At 42.9% G+C, this 21,630-nt stretch overlaps 1 long non-coding RNA gene across 1 annotated transcript in view; it reads right to left on the bottom strand.

The window, feature by feature from the left end:
- The window catches only part of LOC149468353 (uncharacterized), an 88,990-nt gene that overhangs the window by 57,084 nt on the left and 10,276 nt on the right, over positions 1–21,630 (bottom strand). Inside the window, exon 3 of the long non-coding RNA XR_016311753.1 lies at positions 10,126–10,230. This is a non-coding gene — a long non-coding RNA (uncharacterized LOC149468353). The remainder of the gene's footprint in view (positions 1–10,125; positions 10,231–21,630) is intronic.

Below are 21,630 nucleotides of genomic sequence, written 5' to 3'. Positions count from 1 at the left end.
AGACATTGACTGACAGCCACCGCTGTGTGTTCAGAGAACTGAGTGATCAGTAGTTTCTGATCGCTCAGCTCTCGGTGTTGAGCTGGCAGCATACAGCAGCAGTATCGGATTGATGCTTCATTCATTTAGGTGAGTATAAATATTTGTTATTTTCAATTCCCGCACTTCTCTTATAAAATAATATCTGGTGATCTTGCTGTGAAAGTCCTTGCTCTGGCACCTCAGTTTACAGGGTGACAGTGCTCTTTCCTTGTCATTTAATTATACTTCCGTTAGATAACACGAGCTTCCAATGGAAACAACAAGTGTCCTTGTAGATGTTCCCCTGTTGCCACCATGAAGAAACTCACCCTGAGAAATGCCAAGCAACATTCGCTGCAGCACATTCATGTAGACATGTCGTGGTTGCAAAGCCTGCAGTTCTGAAATGCAATAAAAGGTAAAAACAAATATTTTATTTTACAAAATAGCAACTGTTTGTGGTGGACCGTGATTTATAAAACTAAGGGCCGGTTCACACCTGAATTCTTTGAAGCGCAGTGCAGTGCAATTTTCACCCCATTCATTTGAATAGACAGAAATTGCACTGAATCGCACAAAAGGTGGTGCATGCACAACTTTTCAAAAACACACTACACCAAATTGCATGGTACTACAGTACCACTCGATCCGGTGTAGGCAAATGCACTGTGTTTGTGATCTGAATTTGGGGTGTTGTTGATACCAGGGGCGGACTGACCATTTGGAAACTCGGGCACTGCCCGAGGGCCCGGGGTCAGTAGGGGGCCCCATGAGATGCCCCTGGTACCTTTTTCATAGGCTTTTTTGAGTTCGGGCAAGGATACATGGGCTCCATGATCCCCTATTGCCGGGGGGCCCCATGAGTTGTCAGTCCGCCCCTGGTTGATACCCGCAACAGATTACACACCCAGTGAATGCAGTGTGGAAAACTCACAAGTGACGCAGATTTCCAGCACCATGCTCTGGTTAGAAAGATTAGAGGAACTGAATTTATTCTCTCTTGAGAAGAGGAGATTAAGGGGGATATGATGAACATGTATAAATACATCAGTGGTTCATATAGTGAACTCGGTGTAGAGTTATTCACCCTGAGGTCATCACAGAGGACAAGGGGGCACTCTATGTCTGGAGGAAAAGAAATGTAATCTCCAAACACGGAAAGGTTTCTGGATGGACTTGTAACTATTGTAACTATGTAGCTTTGGTGTGAATAGGCACTAAATATTAGCGTGAATCTTCACCCATCCTTTCCGTCATCTAATCATCAAAGATTCCATGCACACTAGCATTTTTTTTAAGCTCAAAAAATGCTGGATAAAAACCACTGGTAATAGCGTTGTTTAGGAGCGTTAGCGTTCTATTAGCATTTTTACAGTACGTGTAGAGGAGAAAAAAACTAGAAAAAGCTGTTAGGAACGTTTTAGTAGCATTTAGCATTTTTTTTTCTGCTGGAAGAATGCTCCAAAAAACTCTACAAAAACAATTTTTTTTTCTGCTTCTAGATCAGTGGTTCTCAACCTGTGGGTCACGATCCCTTTGGGGGTCGAACAACCCTTTCACAGGGGTCGCCTAAGACCATCGGAAAACACATATTTCTGATGGTCTTAGGAACCAAGACACCGCTCCTCTATTCGTCTCCAGGCGGGTCCGCCCACATGCAGGTATGCCCACATTTCCCTGGACCACGATGTGTGGGCGGGATGAATTGCCGCCCCTGTCATCTGGCCACACCTCCGGGATCAATCAACAGCTCAGCCTCCTCGCCGGTGATTGGCCTCTGGAACTGTAGCCCAGGAGAGGCACACAGGCAGCCAATCACCGGCAAGGAGGTGGAGCTCAGAGAGGAGGAGCTGAGCGGCAGCGCGATGATCAAAGAAGATCGAGTGAGGGAGCGGTCGGAGAAGGAAGACATCTGACCGGTAAGTGTCTGTACCGTGCAGATGGTACTGCTGCAGCCAGGTATGCTGGCTGTAGATGGGAGAGGGAGGGAGCGAGCCCAGGCTGGAGCAGGGGGTCAGTAAGGTAAGTATCATTGGTGTCAGTGGGAGGAATAGTGCCCCATCATTGGTGTCACTAATACCAACGATGGGGCACTATTTCTCCCACTGACACCAACGATGGGGCACTATACCCACCCCCACTGACACCAACGATGAAGCACTATTCCCCCCCCCCCACTGATACCAGTGATGGGGCACTATTCCCCCCCCACACTGACATCAATGATGGGGCACTATTCCTCCCCCCACTGACACCAACAATGGGGCACTATTCCCCCCCACTGACACCAACGATGGGGCACTATTCCCCCCCCACTGACACCAATGATGGGGCACTATTCCTCCCACACTGACACCAACGATGGGGCACTATTCCTCCCCCCACTGACACCAACGATGGGGCACTATTCTCCCCCCCACTGACACCAACGATGGGGCACTATTCTCCCCCCCACTGACACCAATGATGGGGCACTATTCCCCCCCCCACTGAAACCAATGATGGGGCACTATTCCCCCCCCACTGACACCAATGATGGGGTACTATTCCTCCCACACTGACACCAACGATGGGGCACTATTCCTCCCCCCACTGACACCAACGATGGGGCACTATTCTCCCCCCCACTGACACCAATGATGGGGCACTATTCCCCCCCCCACTGACACCAATGATGGGACACTATTCCCCCCCCCCCCCACTATCAATGATAGGGCACTATTCCCCCCCGATACTGACATCAATGATGGGGCACTATTTCCCCCCCCCCACTGACACCAATGATGGGGCACTATTCCTCCCACACTGACACCAATGATGGGGCACTATTTCCCCCCCCACTGACACCAATGATGGGGCACTATTCCTCCCACACTGACAGCAATGATGGGGCACTATTCCCCCCCCCCACTGACACCAATGATGGGGCACTATTCCCCCCCCCCCACACTGACATCAATGATAGGGCACTATTCCCCCCGACACTGACATCAATGATGGGGCACTATTCCTCCCACACTGACAGCAATGATGGGGCACTATTCCCCCCCCCCCACTAAAACCAATGATGGGGCACTATCCCCCCCCCCCACTGACACCAATGGTGGGGCACTATTCCCCCCCACACTGACATCAATGATGGGGCACTATTCCCCCCCCCACACTGACACCAGTGATGGGGCACTATTCCCCCCCCCCCCACTGACACCAATGATGGGGCACTATTCCTCCCACTGATACCAATGGTGGGGCACTATTCCTCCCACTGATACCAATGATGGGGCACTATTCCTCCCACTGATACCAATGATGGGGCACTATTCCTCCCACTGATACCAATGATGGGGCACTCTTCCTCCCACTGATACCAATGATGGGGCACTATTCCTCCCACTGATACCAATGGTGGGGCACTATTCCTTCCACTGATACCAATGATGGGGCACTATTCCTCCCACTGACACCAACGATGTGGCACTCTTCCTCCCACTGATACCAATGATGGGGCACTATTCCTCCCACTGATACCTATGATGGGGCACTATTCCTCCCACTGATACCAATGATGGGGCACTCTTCCTCCCACTGATACCAATGATGGGGCACTATTCCTCCCACTGATACCAATGGTGGGGCACTATTCCTCCCACTGATACCAATGATGGGGCACTATTCCTCCCACTGACACCAACGATGTGGCACTCTTCCTCCCACTGATACCAATGATGGGGCACTATTCCTCCCACTGATACCTATGATGGGGCACTATTCCTCCCACTGATACCAATGATGGGACACTACTCCTCCCACTGACACCAATGATGTGGCACTACTCCTCCCACTTTAAAATTATAGTTATGAAGTAGCAACAAAAATAATTTTATGGTTGGGGGTCACCACAACATGAGGAACTGTATTAATGGGTTGCGGCTTAGGAAGGTTGAGAACCACTGTTCTAGATGCCGAAGCTCAAAAAATGCTAATAGCCTAAAATAGTGTGCATGGACACATAGGGCAACACTATTTAGCTGCTAGGAGCAGAAACAAAATGCTGATAATAGCATCTAGGATCTTATAAGAATGCTAGTGTGCATGGAGCCTTACTATGCTATGTAACCGCTTTGCAGCTAAACTTGAAGTATAGAACAAGAAATCTAAGGACCACAACCTGCAGTACTACTGTAGAGTCCTGACTGCATTCTCCTTTAAAGTCTTTCATATCTACAGTTCATTTCCATATTAACATAATTCCTTCATATAAATGTACTTGCTATTTACGATTCTCCACTGCTAGCTGTATTTCCCTGCCATTTACCATAAAGCCAGGCAAAACATTGGAATACAATGATGGCCATAAATAAGCAAGCACCAACACTGCCATGATTTTAGTACAAATCTCTAGCTATTTTGTTTTTATTTTTTAAACTGCTTTCCTAATGTGATGTTAAGATACATTAGTGCTCATTTAATTCCATTTGCATGCCCCATATAAACGTCAATATGTGGATTTTCAGTGGTTTTTATTAAAGTCATAAATATCTAATTTGCAGCTTGGTTTCATACATCACTAGGCGCAGGAAACTAGAACATAATTAGCTGCAGGCTCTCAGTTAAGCACACTGCTGTGTTTGACTGTGTTTGAGGAACCCTGCATCTTACCCTGATGTGTGTCATCATTCTTTGCCACTTTTTTCCTTCTCTTCCTCCAGCAAAGAAAGGACTAAAAGCCATTGAAGTCAAAAGGAAGAACACAGTTCGGTCTTTGTATGGTGCCCAACAATTGATGAGCCCCTACTGGGGCTGGATTATCAGACATTAGATAACTGAACATATGTTTTATTCACATGGTTTGGGTATAAACAAATCATCTCCACTGAAAACCTACCCTCCATAATCTATATACCTCCAAACTTTGGAGCTTGAGAATGATGGACACCATGGGGCGGGGGAGACATGCACCATGGCAAAAATGACCATAGCTAAATTGTGCTGAGTATTGGGAATGACTTAAAGCGGAGTTCCAGCTAAAAAAAATAAAATAAAAGTCGGCAGCTACAAAAACTGTAGCTGCTGACTTTTAAAATACAGCCACTTACCTGTCTCTCAGTCCAGCAGTGTCTTCACCACCGCTGGTTTCACCGGCCATCCTCTCTTCCTGGCGCCAACATCTTTAGTGTGGGCACCCAGCTGTGACAGCTTGTGGCCTCACAGTCGGGTGCCCACTGCGCATGTGCGAGAAGTGAATGGCCCCGTAATCTTCTGGGATCTGTCACGTGTCCCACAAGACTACGGGGAGGGAGGGGGGAAGACAACTTCCGCTTCCAATCGATTAGGCCGCTCCCCAAAGGTGCCAATCTTTATTGGGGAGCGGGAGACAAAGCATTAAAGTGGAACTTCCCCTTTTGGGTGGAGCTCTGCTTTACCCTCCCTGGCGGTATGATTCTTTCCAATTTTTTGTGCTGAAAGCGGTACCATTTTTTTGCATGGAAATATGTAGTTTTTTATTGTAGGCTGTAATTTTTAGGAATAACTCACTGAAATCTGAACGAACAAGAGTCTAGTAAACATCCCGGATATGATAAAACTTGAAACACGAAATCATAAATTATAATTTAATAAATAAACATAAAAAATAATAATTTGATTCAATAATATAATCAAACCAAAAACACTGAAATTTGAAATACAGAGGCAAATTCGCACATCGCTGAGCAAAGTCGCAAAATCGTTTTCAGTGTCTGATGACGAATTTCACCACAAATCATTATCACTCAATTCTGCAAGTGGTTCTGATTTACTATCGCTGTTCTAAAACCGCTTTTGACATAAAGGGACGCTTTTTGGACGCCATGGACTTTTCTAAGTTTCCAGACAGAAAGAACAGTCAAAATGCAGGCAGGGCACAGGACAAAGCAGTAGGGACAAAATATATGTGAAATGCATTGAAACAGCAATGACAGCAAAAATGACATTTTTAAAAAATTTTAAATTTCCCGCCGGTTCGGGCGCCCGTACGTCCCGACGTCACAGGGACCAGAACACAGAAGCCTGTTGCCGGCATCGGCCGGAGGAGATGGCCGGGGACGCTGTAGGGGACACATCGCGGGAGCGAAGGACAAGGTAAGTGCTCCAGGGACCCCCTGAGCAATGCCGCAGGGTAAGCCCGAGTGTAGCTCGGGGTTACCGCTCTTGGTATTGAAATTTTATCCCGAGCTACACTCGGGAATACCGCTAAGGAGGTTAAAGAATATGTCAACCTAACATTTCCTCTTCCTGATATGTGCCTGCTGTACCACGTACTTTGCATAAAAAAGTATCCTGTTCTCTTTGTATTGCTTCCTTTGAGTGAAATCTCTGGTGTTCCTGCCAGTCCCTCTGCTTTCCTATTAAAAACTGACCATACTAAGCAGAAAATCACAGTGTTAGCTAATTTGATGATCAAGCTTGTGCTGACACCCCTGCACAGCCATTCACTGGGAAGATCTGTGTAATGCTGTTTCTCATTCCTGAGCTCCTCATGCAGCTGAGAACAAAGGGAATGTGATCACTTATTAAAAACGAGGGAAAAAGAGGTATTTATAATGTTTTTTTATGTGATACATAAATGTTTTAGCTTTAATTTCTATTATAAAGGGAATGGCTTGTTTTACAAGGTGAGGGTTCACATATTCTTTAAGAGCATGGTTAAATGGAGTGTAAAGCTACATACGGGACACACTGTACACAGCCTGCGGTACTTGTACTCACGACATACTCTGTAATTATTATGCTATGAGAGTCTTACAGAAATTTAAAGGATCAAAAAAAGAAAATCATAGCACACGTGTACACACTAGTAAAGTCTGGGGCTGAGGAATAAAATCTTGGTGTGAAAAGTGTAAAGTCTGTGCTCTCTTGCCCTATTGCTGCCCCTACTTTCTCTTTAGTTGTGTTTTCTGCCCCCCAAACCAACTTTGCAGTGGTCCTTGTATTTACACTGAGATGCATAACAGCTTAAATGAGTTAAACATCAGCCAGTCTGTAGGCAGGACCTACTCGCTCTGCATGCAGGGGTACCTTTATATGGTGTGCGCACTCATCAATGCTCGGGACTAGGTGGGGCCTTGTTCATGTGAAAGTCAGCATTATGGAGCTACCCTGGCTGAGAGATGAGCTGTAAATTCTGTTCAGCTGTATGACCTACAGAGTTCCTCTGTGAAGCATTCTGTCCCGTGTCACTACAATCTTCCTCATTGAATGCTGTATTTAGGAGGGACACTGCTGAGCCTATGTCCTCTCCACCAGTCCAGTACAACTCTGCCACCTCACTCTCAGTGGCACAATGGGGTCCTGCTGTGCACCTAGCACAGAACCCATGCATGTACAAATTCAACTCCTACTGCTGTCCTGTAACATTAAGGCACATGGGCTCCCTGTACCACAGGTTCAGTCCCAGATACTTTGGGGGGACCAACCACTAGGGAGGGAGCCAGAACACAAACCCCCTCACTACCAGAGGATCTTTCGTCTACGTCAGGTTCCACACTTTATTGACTGGCTGCTATACACTTCACACCAATACAATAGTTGGGAGCCTGTGGCAGCTACTCTTCCTCCACTTCTTCTTCTGAGTTAACTCTTTTGTTGTGGCCCTGCTTTCATACCCCATGTGTGCTTTACAGGACCTGTTCTTTTCATATGCCATTTACCACCATGTGCCCCTTTGAATGACTTCAGACTAGGCTTAAAAGCATTTTAGCAACATTGCGGCAACAGTACACAACATGCAACACAATCCGACTCCTAGCTAAGTATTCTGCGGCTACCCAGGGTGAGGTGGGAGTCCATAACTGGTGAGTTCCTTAGGGTGGAAGACATCCTTCTCAGCATAAAATTGCTCTAAGTGTATTATTTATGAAGAGCCATGGTTCAAATGATGAATAAAAATGCATTCATATATTAAGGTGCCTGTATCCCAGCACCAGCCTGCGCAGCCAATATATATGCATCAATCTCGCTGTAGAAAGCCAGCGTGCACTCCAAGCCTTGCTTTAGCAGGCCGAATGTAACATCATGTGGGACCCGGAAGTGACGGGATCACGCTTCTACGTATGTTTCACCTGGTGGCAGCCACCTTAATATGTGAGTGCATTTTTATTCATAATTTGAACTATGGTTCTTAATAAATATTACACTTAGAGCTATTTTATTAAAATGTGTTTTATTTGAGCTTTTCTGGAGAGCCATTACTAGAAGGGGAGCTTGGAGATTCATTGTATGAGAGCCTGCAGTTGGGAATTGACACAGAATTTGATTACCCAGTATTATTTGACCACCTTAGCAGGGGGTCAACACCTTCTGGTGAGTGAGAAATTCATCTATTACCCACGAGTAGTGGAGAAGAATTCACTGGATTTATGTGACACCCTCTTATGGAACTCTTATGGGACTCTCATTCATTCATACGTTTTTTTGGACTTTATTTTACTCTGTATTAGATAATTATCCACATGGTGTTGGGAGAGCACTTCATATGTATATGTTATTATTATTATTATTACAGTAATTATATAGTGCCAAAAGGTTTGCTCAGCGCTGTACAATATAGTGGGGGACAGTACATGAGACAATACAGTAACAAAACAATACACGAGGGGTTCGAGGGCCCTGCTCTTTCGAGCTTACAATCTAGTTATCTACATATATGTATATGTTAGTATACTTATTTTATTGAGCAAAAGCCTGTCTATTTATGGTTTGTTATAAGTATTTTCTATATATAGGTTGATGGATGTGTCTTTTTTCAATCTATGTAAGTCTAATTGCTGCTGTCATTCCAGATAACAGTGCTCATAATTCAGTCATGTTGTGAACTGCTCTACAGCTGTTCATCTCTATTGCAAAACTTTTGTGACGCCTGCAAACATGATTTTCAAAGAAAATCTGGACTTTTTGTATACAGGCTGTGTTGTGACTACTCAGTTTCTGTAGCCTGGAGGTAGAAACTAACAAAGAATAGAGAGCAGATGCTCAGGAGTGGGCAGTGATCCATCAAGGCACATTGCTTGCTAGCTTGAAACGTCCAGCTTATAGGTATTCACTCGTCAGTGGATGAAAGTCGCTGTTAACATGCACAGCATGCACCACAACATTCATCACTATACGTCAACTCCACACTGATCTATAGGTTTATACAATAAACAGTGCAAGCTGCAAACACTATCCTAACCTATGGCAGCCAACAGAATTCATTTCCTGTAAAAAAATGTATAATGTATACATGTAACAGAGATCAGCTTGATGTATATATTTTTATCAATGTGTGAATCTTCTGAAACCTTTTGTATGGTATGTAATTATAATAAATTTCTACTTTTACAAAGCGCTTCAGGTGTTCCTTCAAAACCAAAAAGTAATTAAAATGCTATTTTCAAATTATTACAAATATATGAAGTTAGAAGCTGGTTACCATACAGATCTGCACCAGATTTTGCACTCATCACTTTTAGTAAATCTCCCCCCATATGTCCTTATAGTGTGCTACATCACATAAGGAATATTAGTAAAGTCCACTGATTCTTCTGTAATCTGTGATACAATGTGCAATACCAATATATGCAAAACAATATGGTTGATTTGCTAAAACTGGAGAGTGCAAAATATGGTTCAGCTGTGAATGGTAGCCAATCAGCTTCTAACTTCAGCTTGTTCTATTAAGCTTTGACAAAAGAAACTGGAAGCTGATTGGTTTCCATGAACAGCTGCACCAGAATTTGCACTCTCCAGTTTGAGTAAATCAACCCAATTACGTGCAGAGTTTAAATCACATTCATATGTTAAAGTACATAAACATTCCATGTGTGCTTATAAAATATTCATCCGGTGATCCCATGTGTGTTTCCATCACCTGTCACACAGTGTGCTCACCTGAAGAAATTGACCTACAATATAAATAAGTCACCTTGCACTTTCCCCTATTAAGGGGCTTTCAAATATCTCCTGTGATATTCACCAATAGACCACCTTCTCTCTCCCGATCTTTAGTAATAGGCACAGCAAAAGGTACCACTCCACTTCAATCAACTCCTTTGCTCAAAAATAATAAAAGGCCATTGTGTTTCTTACCCCCGCAGGAGCCGGTGGTGATGACAGGTTCCCTGTTCTGCTACGACTGTCCCATTTGCTGTATTCCCTTCGACACCCTTGGTCGAGAACTGAAAACTGTTAACCCTGTTTGAATTAAGAGGAGTTAGATATCTACCACTCTTTAATAACGAACAGGAAATAGGCCACAACAACTTAATTAAATGTATTAAGGCAATAGCAATTAAACAAGTCATGCATAAATGAACAAATAATTACCCAGACTAAAGAGCACTATAAACGATAAACAGCCATTGTCCCACTAATTGGCACTCAAAAGACTAGCAATGTTGAATGGCACTATAAGAGGTGCAACTAGAGTCTCTAGAACTATATCAACTAACTCTGAAAGATAAAAGGAACCTTGTGTACACACTACTCATACAACCCAAGCAAGAGAAGGCTGAGTATGGGGTCACTCTTTGAGAGGGTGGAAAGTTACTTGGTGCCTAATGGTTAACATTGGCTGGCTTTCGGTGGGACTCCTCTTTAGGTGGTGCACTGTCCCTTCAAGAGTTTTGTTGGTGAATGTGAATGAGCAACTAAATAAGAACGTTCTCTATGGTGTTTAAAGCTTATGGCAAGAGATTAAGATGTGTAGCTCAGCTCACCACTCCAGGCAGGACACTTGTTTGGTCCTAATGGCTTAGTGGTCAACAGGTTCCAGAAATCAGGTCCCAGATCTCTTGGGATCCTGGAGGCACAGTGACTCTTTCCCTCAAGCTCAGTCTCTGAAGGCAGCACTGGAAAACTGACATGCAGGTTCATCCTCTCTTCTCAGTAGAGGTAAGCAAGCATTGCAACAGGTCTTTCTAGCTCCTCTTGCCCAGGAAAATGGCCATTACCATCCAATCACAAGCATGGTGCATTATTACTATTAAGAACTACAGCTCCCATGATCCATGGCACTTGCATAGTGCATACAGATCCTGGGAGGTGAGCGAGGAATTGAACCTGTACACAGACACAGAGCCCCAGATCATCACAGCCACTCTGCACAGTGCATCGCGTGTGTGTACACACATCCGGCCAGTAACACAGAGGCAGCAGGGTATGAGTGACCTGGCATACATAGCATGTAGCTGCTCAGCCCTGCATACAGTTCTACATATCCAGCAAGGAAAGAAAGTTGGCAGTCTCATACTTGGCAGCACCTGGCTACATCATCATCATACTTTACCATTAAAAAACATTTTTTATTAAAAACAAATTAGAAAAGCACTCAAAAGTATAGCACAATTAAATCCATTGTGCAATAGTATGTTTACATTAAATGTAAAGCATTGCCCCTGTAAGTAATGGGAATTGGTATCACCTAAGCAGCGTTTGCCCAATGACATAACAAGCTCTGCCCCGAAGCGTTTCGTCACAGACATACGTGACTGGGAATCGTTTCCTCTTGAGGAAGTCACATTCCCTGCAGGGCTCAGAAGAAGGACAGCGCTCCCTCCTGTACTGCTAGGGGGTGCTTGTCCTAACAACTGGTCCATCCTAGAGAAGAGGCCAGGACAGAGCTGTGAAAAATATCAGAACCATTTGGGGCAGGCTTCACTGCTTGCACAAATGGCCTATGGGTATGTGAGGAGTATAAATGCATATTTTTTTTTAATCAATTTAGTTAAGAATTATGATATAGTGTTCATGGACTGCATAGAGTGTTTTTTAAGGTGAACTAAGCTTTTAAATAAAGTAATAACTGAAATCCATATTTATTATCAGCATACAATCTAGTAATGTAACCCTGGCAAAGCTATTTTTTCCATTTCTGTTTTCTGTTTATTCAGCTACATGTCCTGTGTACTTCAGCCTGAAGTGATGTAATCCTGTCTCTCAATTAGAGGTGAAGTATGCAAAGTCAACAGTTACCTGAACTGTACAGTAAAGTCTCCGACCTGACCCAAATCTCTGTGTGAACAATGGCTAAATGCTGTAGTTTTAATGAATGTTAAAGAAATGTATTTGCAGTCCTGAAGTGGTACATAAAGGGTAACTCCACTTTAGTAAGGAAAAGAAAAAGTAGCTAAGAAAAAATAAAGTGTATACAATTGTGACACAAGTGATATTGTAATTGAATGTTATTAAAATTACCTTTCCTTTTCAATCTTCAGCACTGTAATTTCCTGTAAAATGCAATGCTATATGGCAACCTGGAGGTGTTCTGTACACACATATGGTATACAAAACGCCCCCAGAAATATAATTTCTTGTTTGCGCGACTGGACCACTGATTTTCCCAGAAGTCTGCACTAAGATACAAGTCAGATTTTGGGCATCCCCTGCAACAAAAATGTCATTTTTGCAAGATACTCCCAAAGGGAAAACAGGTCTGAAGAGATGAAGAGATATTGACACTGCAACTTTCTTCAGTAGAACTCTGCAAGTGCATCAGCTGAGTGATAAATGATTAAATAACACCTTTTTACATTCAATTTGCACATGGACAAAATCAAATAAACAACTATTTCTTCAGAATAACGAAAAGTAGAAATTTTCTAATAAGTTTGTTAAAATCTTGCAATGTAGATAGATCACCCAGAGGGGAATTTTTTTTTTCTCAACAAAAGTGGAGTCACTCTTTACCTTTACCTGAGCACCTGAAAGAACTATTTGGTTCAATTTTATTATTCAAAGTAAATTTACCTATCCATCCATAGCTCCATGCTTTATTTTGTGGAGATATTACTTTGAAAAACACCCCCTATCATTTCTAGCTATGGCCAATTTGAGCAAGGGCAGATGATTAATGTAGCCTTTACTTCCTGGAATCCATCTACCCTTAGCTCAGGCATACATACTGGAGGATGTGCTTAGCTGAGAAAGCCCCTCCTCCAGGTGAAAGAAAAAAAAATGCCTATAATGACTCCTGGGATGTTTGACATAATTTTGGCCTACCAGGAAGCAGCTGAAGAATGTGAAAAAAAAGAATGCTTAAAACAAGTGAATCCTTTATACCCTTCAACAGGGTCGGACTGACCATTCGAGCACTCAGGCACTGCCAGAGGGCCCGGGGTCAGTACGGGGCCCTATGAAATGCCCCTGGTACCTTTTTTATAGGCTTTTTTGAGTGTGGGCAAGGACACAGAGGCCCCATGATCCCCTATTGCCCGGGGGCCCCATGAGTTGTCAGTCCGCCCCTGCCCTTCAATATATTTTTCCAATGCTAGCAGTATATGGATTAGAAATCGTTAATGTTGATTGAGGGAGTTTAATTCCGCTTTAATAATGGTAAACCTCTCACTTTGATCTTTTTATGTGCCAACCCTTTTGTGGACCCTTCTCCCTAGTCTAGTCTCCAAAGCATTTCGCTTTTGTCAAACCGATTTTAACAAGGTGCTTTCTGTAGTATACCAGTCTCTCTCTCAGTCCCATATATAGCTCTGCCCAGCTGGGCATGCTCCCATATGTTACTCTCTCACTCTCAGGTGTACTAGTACTTGTAATGGTAATGCCTACTGGGCATACGAATAGCTGTGTGTGTAGCAGCAATGTTGTTACAGAATTCAGCCATTACATTTTATTTGTCATTTTCTTTTCTGTTTTAAAACCAGAGATCTAGCAGTTATGATCTCCCCCCCTTCTCCTTTCCAGAACTTAGCTAAAGTTTCAGGGGCACCTTGAGTCAACAAACATCTGGGTCTTCAATGGACCAGTTATCCCCACTTAGGCCAGAGATCTGGCATGGCCTGCTAGCAATCAACTCCTACAGTTTATCACTTTCCAGAGGGGATTGGAAGTGACCTATCATAAATCCATGAAAACCTTTCAGGCAGTTAATGAGCAGTCCAATGAGCAACAATACATAACTGATAAGGGTCTGTCTTTCAGAATTACCAGGAAGTACAGTGAACATATGGTACTGTCCTCCACCAGGGAGACATATAATGCCATCCGGCTTCTTGACCCAGGTCAGCATTCCAGTTGACATCTGGCCCCTTCCTTCTTGCTGGAAGCCATGAAATCAGTCATTTTAATCTCAGCATCACCAGGAAATCTGAGCTGAGGCTTTCTTACCTTCATGCCCCACCACTAGGGGGCATGCATGAACTCCCTTCCAGGATCAGGATTCTGGTATGCAATCTTTTGTTACACACACCTTGTTGTATAATCTTGTTTTGCTGACATTCCAAGATGACTTCCAACAGGCCAAATGGCTCTTTGTTAACCAGGCAGTAAAAATCCATACATGTCTGATATAAAAACTTGTTACCTTCCAAGCATACAACAGAATAACTGCATTAGATGCAGCTCTAGCTCCAGCTGACACAGCACAGATCCCATTGACAAAGCGTAGCTGAGTTGAGATTTTACATATACATAATCAGGACACTCTTTCATATATATATATACGGTCTATCACTTCTCTTTCCACTCAATATGGCTCCCAGCTCCACCCCACCCATGTCGTAATGGGTCACGTGACTTCTCAGGGGATCATATTTATAGTATATCGGCACTAGCTCCATTCATTACATCATTACAGGAAGGCTTTATCTAAAAGGGGACCTAGCTCCCACTTACACAGTTCCCTATTACCACACATTTTGGGACAGGGCCATCTAATGGCTGACTAGCTGGACCTGCTTACACTCCCCAGCCTGCCCTCTTGTACCTGTGGCACATCCCTGTGCCATGAGGGGAGCCCACTCTTGGGAAGATGGCTAATATAAACCTTTTAAAAGCGATACAGTAGTGAAACATAAACAACAAACATAACTCTAGGTATAATTATCGGTATACCAGACACAGTACTTGAATGTTAACACAATTTCTGGTACTGTAATTTAGGTTAATTAAAACTAATAAAACAAGTAAAGCACATGACAGAGCAACAGGCTCAACAATTATCTATTTAGAGTGGATATTGACCACATAGTCATTGGATGCAGAAATAAATATATACGTTCCAGGGACTTAGCGGTGAGATGAAGAGTAGTAGTGTGAACAAGCATGTGGATTACATATAATATTTCAGTTCAGGATACTCTCTCCACTCTTTCTACCCTAGGACCTGCCTATAATAGTGACTGTTCTCACTATCAGAGCAGGACAGTTCCATGAGTACCTGACAATGATTGTGTTCCCAAACAGCAGTCTTCTTCCACTGTTGCTGCTGGGTTTTCAACAAATAAAAGAGGCCCTTGGGGATTGGGAACTTTACAATAATGCCTCCTCTCTGATGAAACTGCTAGCACAGGGGCAGGTGCTGACATGCTCGATGTGGCAGCAAGGGTTACCTTCCACACTGATTGGGGTGGACAGATGTTCCCTCAATGGCACTGGGGAACAACTCTCTGTCACAGACTATGTGTCATACTCACTAGCTATTGGCTGTGCTGTAGGGGGTGTAGACTCATCCTTGGGTTGGTCCTCCAGTGCAGGCCCTTGACAGAGCTTGACCCCACTAACAATGAGGGGGCACTCAACCCCACTGTTCTAGGGAGAGCCCTGGCTGGTAACATCCTGCTCCTACACCACCAGGACTGGAGAGCCCGGATTATGTTCTATGGTTGACTCACTAGTAGTGGTTGCTTTTTTGACGATTTTCCATGGGGCACCTTCCTGCCAGGACACACACCACTCACATTTTGCCTCCTCAACTGGAAGTACCTCAAAGAGGAAGGCCCAGCTGGCTAAATGAAAAAAAAAAAACTACCTAAAACTAACTCTATGGCAAGCTTTATTCCTGCTGGGTGCCATAATACTACAAGTCTGATGTATGGTCACCAACAAGAAGTTGCTGGGGTAGGCTAAAGGTGGTAAAGATGATATTTACTTTTGCAATCTAGTTCCAAGTGTATTTCTAGTATAACGTATCTAATACTAAAGACAGCAAGAACAACAGTAAAAAACACAAAAGCATTGCACAGAATATTTTGAAATTCATAATCTTTAATGAATATGGTTGAAGGCAGTGTCCTTAATGAATCCCGTAGGCTTGAACAGAGCCATTATGCATTTTATTATGTGTTTTATTTTTATACCATTAATGTTGTAGATTAAGTTATGTTAAGCCTTATAGCATCTTATTTAAAATGAAAAAAATAAGATCTTTTTTAGAAATAGATACTTTCCAGTGGGAAAATGACAAACCAGAGGTAAAAAAGAAAACAGAAGAAATAGCAGCTGGAATATCTTACACTTCAAACAGGCACAGCCATTAATGCATATTACATTGAAATAACCTGTTACCGTATTCTTTTTTGAAAATCACTGGCATAAAACAATCTATTGTGATTTTACAGCATTTGTTAAAAAAAGAGCTTTTCAGCTGCTGGAAAGGGAAATGCCCCAGCTGGAAGACAGGGTGAAAAGAGAAAAGGAAAGCACTCGCTATAATTGACAGGGAATGTGACTTGCCAGTCACATAGGAACTCTGGAGTGCCATCAGCCCAGGGGGATCGTGTATAGCAGAAGGTAGGCAGCACTTGATTAAGAACATTTTTTCCTCCTAAATAAGAATCCCTAGGGAGTTAATTGTCAATCTTTAAGAAGCAGGTAAAAAAAGAATGAAGTGCTTTCAATATCTCCACAACGGGGATAAGCAGAGTTTTCTACCACCAAAGTTGTTAAATCATTATAGTTTTAACCTTGTTCCAGTCTTATTAGCTTTTCTTATTTAATTTTGGTTTTGGAAATCTAAAATTACATAATGATTTGATAGATCTATTGAATATTTTGGTTAAGTCAACTTATTTTAACAAAACACTTAATCCGCTTTTTGCAGATAACAGTCAATTTTAAAACAGTTTTTGTCCATAATTGTAATATCCTTTATATAACTGGATCATGTGGCTCAGTATGAATAATTTGGAGAATTATTTTGCTAATACATCTTTTTCAATCAAGGTGTGATCTTTCGTTACAGGAAGGGCTGTGGATAACTTTACAGCAAACTGACAGAATACATTAGAAATTCCTTTCCTCTCAATATCCAACATATAGGACTTAGGTAAGGGAACACCCAGTGTGTTAAAAATTGGAGTTTTACAATGGAGAAGTTACATTTTGTGGACTAAAAAGGGAGAAAAGGTCAAAACATGACCTTTTCTTTCTTATCTCTAAATCATAGATTTTTCTACTGTTCCAAAAAGTTGTTCAGCTTACAGAAAATAGTGTTACAATGTCTGCTGATTTCCTAACTTGTTTTTAGGCTGACAGATAAAGCAGTATTAAACCCAAAGCAAACATTTATTATGTTGTAGCTTACCAATTCTTAGATGTGGTAGCTGCGTTAGTTTTGATTTTTTTGCTTTCTTCCCCTCACTTTCACCTGATGATCTAGCCAGTAAGTCTGTTGTTTTTCAACAGAACAAGCTCTCTTGCCGATGTAAGAGTTGCAGGCATGAGACAAAGCATTTACCTCTGACAGAGGTGCTTACAATGAGCAGTTTTTTATTTTTATAGAACCTTTATTCCAAAGGAAATAAAATGTTGCTGAAACCGCTTTTAAAGTGTGAGCTGGAGTTTGGCTTCAATTTGTTAGCATATCTAAATCTGCTAGTCCACCTAACACCTCTCCCCCCCAGACTGACAATGCTGTTGTCCAGAGGTGCCCCTGTGCTCCTTCATCCAGAGTGGGGGAACTCTAATACAGCAGGTGTGTTACTACTGACTAATTCACCAGGTGAAACCAGAGGGATAAAAGTAGAAAAAAAAAAAAGAAAACCAAACTGCAGCCACCATGTCTAATGATTAGTAAGCTGCGGTATATTATTATTTTTTTAATTAGAATTAGTTGGGAAGATCATTAGGGTGGTGTAAATCGTTGTTAGTGCTGCTTTATTAAGCAAGCCAATTCAAGACTAGGAGGCACACTGTTGCTCTTATCTGTGACCATTTAATGTTGCTTTCATATGGTTGGGGGATATACAGTGATTTTTAAAGAATTTATTTGTCTTGCACTGCTGAACATAAGTATTTGAACACCTGAGAAAATCAGTGTTAATATTTGGTACAGAAGCCTTTGTTTGCAATTACAGAGGTCAAACGTTTCCTGTAGTTCTTGACCAGGTTTGCACACACTGCAACAGGGATTTTGGCCCACTCCTCCACACAGATCTCCTCTAGATATGTCAGGTTTCGGGGCTGTCGCTGAACAACACGGAGTTTCAGCTCCCTCCAAAGATGTTCTATTGGAATTAGTTCTGGAGACTAACTAGGCCACTCCAGAACCTTGATATGCTTCTTACGGAGCCACTCCTTGGTTATCCTGGCTGTGTGCTTCGGGTCGTTGTCATGTTGGAAGACCCAGCCATGACCCATCTTCAATGCTCTGACTGAGGGAAGGAGGTTGTTGCTCAAAATCTCCTTCACAGAAAAGCACCCCCAAAGCATGATGTTACCACCCCCATGCTTCACAGTAGGGATGGTGTTCTTGGGATGCAACTCATCCTTCTTTTTTCTCCAAACACGACGAGTGAAGTTTAGACCAAAAAGTTCTACTTTGGTCTCATCTGACCACATGACTTTCTCCCATGCCTCCTCTGGATCATCCAGATGCTCATTGGCAAAATTCAGATGGGCCTGGACATGTGATGCCTTGAGCAGGGGAACGTTCCGTGCAATGCATGATTTGAAACTATGACGGCGTAGTGTTCTACTGACAGTGACCTTTGAAACTGTGGTCCCAGCTCTCTTCATGTCATTGACCAGCTCCTCCCTTGTAGTTCTGGGCTGATTCCTCACCTTTCTTATCATCAGTGATACCCCACGGGGTGAGATCTTGCATGGAGCCCTAGTCCGAGGGAGACTGACAGTCGTCTTTAGCCTTTTCCAGTTTCTAACAATTGCTCCAACAGTTTATCTATTTTCACCAAGCTGCTTGGCAATTGCCCCATAGCCCTTTTCCGCCTTGTGGAGGTCCACAATTTTGTCCCTGGTGTCTTTTGACAGCTCTTTGGTCTTGCCCATGGTAGTAGTTGGCGTCTGACTGTGAGGTGGACAGGTGTCTTTAAAGAGCCCAGACAGGTGCTACTAAGTTAGATTAATGAGTGGAGTAGAGGTGGACGTTTTAAAGGCACAGTAACAGGTCTTTGAGAGCCAGAATTCTTGCTGTTTCCTAGGTGTTCAAATACAGTTGCAAGAAAAAGTATGTGAACCCCTTGGGATTACGTGGAGTTTTGCATGAATTGGGCATAAAATGTGCTCTGAACGTCATCTAAGTCACAACAATAGAAGAACACAGTCTGCTGAACATAATACTACACAAACATTAGATGTGTTGCCATGGTTTAATTGCACATAACATGTAAACATTCACAGTGCAGGGAGGAAAAAGTATGTGAACTTTTGGACTTAATAACTGGTTGACCCTCCTTTGGCAGCAATAACCTCAACCAAATGTTTCCTGTAGTTGCAGATCAGACCTGCATAACGATCTGGAGTAATTTTGGACCACTCCTCTTCACAAAACTGTTTCAGTGTAGCAATATTCTTGGGATGTCTGGTGTGAATCGCTCTCTTAAGGTCATGCCACAGCATTTCAATCGGGTTGAGGTCAGGACTCTGGCTGGGCCACTCCAGAAGGCATATTCTGTGCTGTTGCAGCCATTGTTTTGTTGAATTACTTGTATGCTTGGGTCATTGTCCTGTTGCATCACCCATCCTCTGCGGAGCTTCAGTTGGCGGACAGATGGTCGTACGTTTTCCTGCAAAATGTCTTGATAAACTCTGGAATTCATTTTCCCATCAATGACAACAATCTGTCCAGGCCTTGAGGCAGCAAAGCAGCACCAAACCATGATGCTCTCTTTGCCATGTTTTACAGTGGGGATGAGGTTTTGATGTTGGAGTGCTGTGCCTTTTTTTCTCCACACATAGTGTTGTGTGTTCTTCCCAAACAACTCAATCTTCGTTTCATCTGTCCACAGTATATTTTGCCAGTAGTGCTGTGGAACATCCAGGTGCTCTTTTGCAAACTTCAAACCTACTGCAATATTCTTTTTGGACAGCAATGGCTTCCTCCGTGGTGTCCTCCCATGTACTCCATTCTTGTTTAATGTTTTCCTTATTGTAGATGTGTCAACAAAAATGTTAGCATGTGCCAGAGATTTCTGTAGGTCTTTAGCTGACACTCTGGGATTCTTCTTTACCTCATGCAGCATTCTGTGTGTGTTTTTTAAGGGCAGGGCAGATGTCAGCAACACATCCAATATCATCACACTGATTGGAGTCAAGGTTGGCTCACTCCTGGCTCCAATTAGCTCTGGGAGAAGTCATTAAGCTAGGGCCTCACATACTTTTTCCTCCCTGCACTGTGAATGTTTACATGTTATGTGCAATTAAACCATGGCAACATCTAATGTTTGTGTAGTATTATGTTCAGCAGACTGTTCTTCTATTGTTGTGACTTAGATGACGTTCAGAGCACATTTTATGCCCAATTCATGGAAAACTCCACAAAATCCCAAGGAGTTCACATACTTTTTCTTGCAACTGTACTTATGTTCAGCAGTGCAAGACAAATAAATTCTTTAAAAATCATACAATGTGATTTCTTGAATTTGTTTTTAATTCTGTCTTTCAGAGTGGGAATGCACCTACAATGTGAATTTCAGACCCCTCCATGATTTCTAAGTGGGAGAACTTGCAAAATTGCAGGGTGTTCAAATACTTCTGTTCCTCACTGTAACTGATGAGGGTTGGGAGAGTTCTACTATGGTGTATTAATGATATAACCATTGTATTTTCCACTGGTACACACTACTTTATGCTGGGTGGGTATGATATTGCACAGAGACGGGTGGGTGGGGGATTGTTTATGACAGTTGGGCAGCACAATGGCTAAAGCCAGCCATAGATGGTTCAGCAGGGGCCGTCCGAGATTCAAACCATGTATGGGCAAGCTGAATGTACCCAAAAAGAAAGATCGATCACCCTGGGTACAACCAGCCTGTCGGATTTTACATGTGATTATTGCTAGCGGCTATTATAACCATTATTCACTGCGGGCTCCCCCACCAGGAGGACACAATGGCTCCATCGGAGGGATTCCCTCGTCCATATTGACTGTGTTAATGGGGGAATCTAGTGACCCGTGGTTGCAGGAAAGAAAAACATTCTATCTATGCCTGACTTAAAGTATAACTAAAGGCAAAACTTTCTTTTTTAGATTTGGACAGAGTGGAAATGGATTAGAACACCTGTTTACCCTCTCTGATTTTCCTGTTTACCTTTATCATCAAAAGTGAAAGTAAAAGAAACCCCAAATTTTGGGTTGTCTCCAGAAAACAAATAGAGGGGAAATTGTCAAATGGAGACACTAGTTCTGGTGACCTGGGGGTCCCCAATGAATTCCCTTATTTTGCAGGGATTTTCTCTCAGTTCCTGTTTTGGTTATGGGACAGGAAGTGAAGGTAAATCTCTCCAATGGGACACAGATGGCAAAAAATAAACTGACAGGGATTATAAACCCCTCTTACTCTATCCAAAATGAAAAAAAAAAATTTTGCTTATAGTTCTACTTTAAGTGGTTAGCATTTCCAACTA

This window comes from Staurois parvus, unplaced genomic scaffold (assembly GCF_062004578.1).
Source record: "Staurois parvus isolate SC_StPar_1 unplaced genomic scaffold, SC_StPar_1.0 ptg000089l, whole genome shotgun sequence".
Taxonomy (NCBI): Eukaryota; Metazoa; Chordata; class Amphibia; order Anura; family Ranidae; genus Staurois; species Staurois parvus.
The sequence above is the reverse complement of the archived record's forward strand: the minus strand, read 5'-3'. Positions and strand labels throughout refer to the sequence as shown.